Source organism: Oreochromis aureus, linkage group 15 (assembly GCF_013358895.1).
Source record: "Oreochromis aureus strain Israel breed Guangdong linkage group 15, ZZ_aureus, whole genome shotgun sequence".
Lineage (NCBI taxonomy): Eukaryota > Metazoa > Chordata > Actinopteri > Cichliformes > Cichlidae > Oreochromis > Oreochromis aureus.
The window spans coordinates 381,370-386,624 of NC_052956.1; the positions used below are offsets into that span (position 1 = coordinate 381,370).

Below are 5,255 nucleotides of genomic sequence, written 5' to 3' on the forward strand. Positions count from 1 at the left end.
CAGAAAATGGCTCGAATAAAAGCGATCAGACAGAAGCGTTCACTTCACTCTGGACGCAAACAAAGAACGCTTCCATGCATGCTGACTCAGCAGGGACAACGTTTAATGAGAAAAGTAACAGAAAGCAAGAATGCGGCATTGCATCATATTCTAGTTTTTGCGAAGCCTGGTGGCTGATTTTGTTTTACATGCACAAACACATTATTTAACATGAACAGATGCACACATGGTACCAGTTGGTGGCATAAATATTCATCAGGATGTGCAGTTTTTCAAAACATTTAAAGCTAAATTACAGAAGCATCAATAAGCTGTATATAAAATATGGAAGATGCCATCGTTAGGTCATTTATAGGGTTAGAAAAAATGAAATCTTACTCTTTTGAAGTCAAGAGCACTGAGCTCTTGCCTGCCTGGACACTGTATGCTGTTGCCTAGTAAATTGTTGTTCCTATGGTAAAAAATATGTTCCTTTCTGTCTTTTGGTAAATTAGTGGGAACCCTGATTTACCAAATGAGCTTCATGTTGTATCCGGTTCCTAGTTTCAAGGCTTGAAAAGAGCAATAGGAAAGTGTTTCCTGATATCAGCAAAATGGAGATATCACACTTAGTCTACTGCACTGTATATATATGTATATATATATATATATATACACACATATATATACATATATATATATATATATACATATATATACACATGGTTTTATCCTTCAAGCTCGGGTCCTCTACCAGAGGCCTGGGAGCTTGAGGGTCCTGCGCAGTATCTTAGCTGTTCCCAGGACTGCGCTCTTCTGGACAGAGATCTCCGATGTTGTTCCCGGGATGTGCTGGAGCCACTCACCTAGCTTGGGAGTCACCGCACCTAGTGCTCCGATTACCACGGGGACCACCGTTACCTTCACCCTCCACAAATAATATGGAACATTTCTTCATTATTTCTTCACTCTTCATAAATAACAACCAAGTTCCTAACCGTCACAGCACTGGGTCTGTGACCCAGTGTTTTGTGTTTGTTTAAGTTATATTACTTGATTATTTGTTATTGATGGCTTTGGTTTTCTTGGTGGTTCGTATTATATTTGTAGTTCTCGCTCCTAGTTTCGGTCACTGCGTCTTCCCTGTGTTACAGTCAGTCATGTCTCAGTGTCAGGCCGGTGGCTCTGAGTCTGCATCTTTGCGAATGTGTGCTTCCTGTTTTACTTTGATAGTCTGTGTCTTATGTCAGTGTATTCCGCTTAGCTTCCTTTGTCTCGTTATGTCTGATTTGTCCCAGCTGTGTTCCCACCTGTTCCTCAGCTCCCTTGTTAGTCCCTGTGTATTTAAGCCCTGTTTTCCTTTACCCTTTGTTGTGTTGTACATGCTCACTGCTGTGTGTTTCTCCTCATGTGCTGGTTTGTTTTTGTATGGTCCAGGCTAAGTTCTAGTTTTCCAGTGTTTCAGTCCTTAGTTCATATGTTCAGGGTTTTTGTTTGTTTTTTCAGAGTTTATGTTATGGTGGATTTCCCAGCAATAAAGCTGGCATTTTCAGTTAATCCTCCTGTTGTGATTCCTGCGTTTGGGTCCTACGTCCTGCCTGCCACACAGCCAAACCGTGACACTAACAACAAATTGGGGAACAAATACCAAAAGAACTGTCTCAGTTAATGAGGACATCAATAACGATACACTTGTAAGCTTTCAGCCCATACCCACAAGTTTTACCATCTGTACTGAATCAGGTGGAAGCCAAGAATCATTAACTGTGGAGAAAACTGGCGAAAATCAAAGTACCTTTAATAAACACAAGCTTTCTTCTGCTGTACATCAGGGTCACCTCGTAATATACTTTGGATGCTTCAACTTGAGTACAGCTAGAATTGCTTGATCATCTGAAACCTGTTCACACCGTGCTTCAGAGTAGTGTCATCCTCATAACAATGTCATGTAAGGTCAGATCATTAGCTTGGACTCTGGAAGTTTTGATTTACATTATAAAAGACAGACAGTTTTTATTTTTCACCACACAGTGAGACAGAGTGACTCTCACGCAGCTGCAGCAGTCACTAAAGAACTTGTATTACATATACATAAGTACATATGTAGTATGGATAAGCCTTTTCGCTCAGAGAAACAGACTGGATTCCTGCAAGAATCCTGAGCTGTCAGGGTGACATGGTGGTGCAGTGGCTAGCACTGTAACCTCACAGCAAGAGTGTTGGTGGGTCAAGCCCGCTGGCTGTACTGTGTGGCATTTTCATGTTGTCCCCGTTCTGTGTGCTCCTGCCTCCTTCCACAGTCCAAAAACATACATATTAGGCTAATTTGTGATTCTAAGCTGACAATATGTGTGACTGTGGGAGGGAATGGTTGTCTGACTCTGGTTAGCCCTGCGATAGACTGCCGACCTGCCCAGGATGTACTCTGCCTATCGCTCAATCACATCTGGCAAGGGCTCCAGCTACTACACAATGCTGAATTGGATAAGCAGTAATGAAAATGGATGATGACTTTAGATATGTAGTTTTTATGTCCCAGTAACCATTAAAATTAGATTTCAATATACTTCAAAATAAGATACTCAAATAAGCTCCCTGAGACCTTTAAAAGTGGCTGATGAGAACTAAACAGCTTGTGTCAGACAGCGGGGGGACTCCATCAAGGCCCAGTATGATATAAATAAGGATTATTTTGAACTTTTGAATCATGCAAAGCTACTCTAGAGTCCAACAATAAAAAAGGAGCATCATAGATCTCACTTAAAGCAGTATTTCAACTTTGTTACAGCTCACATCAGTGCACTCATTATAATAAGACACGTTGAATGCATTTTAAAAATAAAATACAGACAAAAACAACATGACAACTACAAACTGATTCCTTCCTCAAGCTATTTTTGGACAGTAGTTGTCACATGGGGGCAGTGTGACTACCAGACTGTACAGGAAATTGCTCAGATTCTGCAAAGCAGCATTTACACTGCCATCTCTGTGGTTCTCCGGCTGTAGTGAAGCAGTAGTGCTCCCATATAGCTTGCTGTAAATATGCCAAGCACCTTACATGAGTCTGTTATGCATTATTCATGAATGGTAGGTCATAGACAACCGCTTTAACTGCATTAGTATTCATGCTATTCTATTGTGCAGCACAAAGGTTTCAAACAGCACAGACTATACTTAACGCCTCCACTGTGGCAGATCAAGTTTGACTGTCTTGCACAGAAGCACTCGTTTGTCTCGTTCCCAGCGTGACCACTCGGATCAAACTGTGCGTGAGCAGATTATCATATATGGACCTTTAGCTGACACAAATGGTGCTCTTCTGCGTCTTAGTTTGACACAGTCTAATAAATTTCTCTGATTAAAACTCAGAGAATGAAAAATGTAAGTGCATCTACTCTGCTGAAGCAAGGCAGGTGCACACTGAGAAGAAGAAAAACCCCATAATGGTTAACTTAAATGAGCTGTGTTTTTCAGACAAAGTGTCTAAGTGATGCACATGTCAGGTTAAACACCTGGATCCATTCCCCCTCCAGAATTAAGCAGCTTTAAATGTCCCTTTATGGCTAATCTTTAACTGTGAACAGCTTGTTGACATTCAGTTTGAATAAATTCTGTAATTTATCAATTTTGGACCAATTCTGTTGAGGAAAATTATTCAAAAGCACCTCTAAACTATATACTTAATGCAGTTTTGAGATTACACTCACCAGCCACTTTATTAGGCACATCTTTTCAACTCCTCATTCATGCAAATATTGAATCAGCCAATCACATTGCATCAGCTCAAAGCATTAAGGGGCTGTAGACATGATCAAGACGATCTGGTGAAGTTCAGACCAAGTATCAGAATGAGGAACAAAGGTGACTTTAAGGGACTTTAAACATGGTACAGTAGATGGTCCTAGATGGGCTGGTCCGGTTCAGACACTATTGTTCTACTGGGATTCTCCTGCACAGTCATCTGTGGGGTTTACAGAGAATGGCTGCAGTTGTCTGGGTGAGATTGTTCAATTCAGTTCAATTCAATTCAATTCAATTCAATTCAATTTTATTTATATAGCGCCAAATCACAACAAAAGTCACCTCAAGGCGCTTTATAAGTTGATGTCCAAGGTCAGAGAAGAATGGACAGACTGCCTTGAGCCAGTAGAAAAGCAACAGTAACTGAAATAATCAGTTGTTACAACAAAGACATGCAGAAGAGCATCTCTGAACACAACACATGTTGAACCTTGGACTTGATGGGCTACAGCAGCAGAAGACCACACCGCGTGCCACTCCTGTCAGGAACAGGAAACTGAGGTTCACACAGGCTCTCTGATATTGGACAAGATTGTCCAATTGATGAGACTCTACTGTGACCTTCAGATGGCATTTTCAGAAAATGATATAAACAACCTGAAAGGCTGGAAGCATTCGGCTTTGTATCAATGGCTCAGGATGGTGTGGGGGATGTTTTCACTTTGGACCCCTCAGGACCACCTGAGCTTCATAAAAATGTCACCTGGTATTGCTGCGGACCATCCCTTTATGACCACAGTGCACCCATCTGCATTTCTTACAGTTTAAGTCCAAGGCAGCATTTCTTTATCATGTAAAAAACAAACTGAGATGTATTGCTTTAATCTTTTTCTTTTTCTAAAACATCCCAGGGCTTACATGTGTGGTTGACCATCTTCGCACTCACAGAAAGAGTCTCACTGGTCCACCTCACTTCAGATCAACGCAGGCTGTTATGTGTCCTACGATGTAAAAACATTTTGATATCCTTGAAGCAGATTCCTGTTTTGCTCCACTCGCGTTGTTCCTGTCCTTTTCTATTCTTGCAGTTCTAAGACTGGATTCCACATTTCATATAATCTTGATTATTGAGCCTGCTTTCCTTCATCCTGGGTCATTGCTACTGATGTGTGCTCCAACCAAAGCTGTTTAATTGGCTACTCTTCTAATCCCTCTCCTTGGGTCTGATTACTGGCACCAACTTAATTAGGGGGGTTTTCCACTTCATTTAAAGACTAAGTGGCCTTTACCTTTTCTTTGATAGAGTAACAAGTAGGGGCCCCTGTATGGTCACACTGCAATTGAATTTGTGTGAGGTGTATGGAAACGCGTCGCAGCGGTAATGCGGTTAGATGTGCAGCCGGCTGGTGGCTGCCCGGTTGGCCGATGAGGTGGCACGGGTCGCCTGGTGCAGCTGCTGCGGGGTTAGGGAGAGCAGCCGTTGTGGCCACATTAAAAACTGCATCACTTTTTTTTTGTGACAACTGTAGATC

At 41.7% G+C, this 5,255-nt stretch overlaps 1 protein-coding gene across 1 annotated transcript in view; it reads right to left on the reverse strand.

Annotated features, from left to right (window-relative positions):
* The window catches only part of disp1 (dispatched homolog 1 (Drosophila)), a 114,903-nt gene extending 114,498 nt beyond the window's left edge, over window positions 1-405 (reverse strand). Inside the window, exon 1 of the mRNA XM_039598813.1 lies at window positions 379-405. The gene's annotated coding sequence lies outside the window, so the exon portion shown is untranslated. The remainder of the gene's footprint in view (window positions 1-378) is intronic.
* Between the last annotated feature and the right edge of the window lie 4,850 nt (window positions 406-5,255).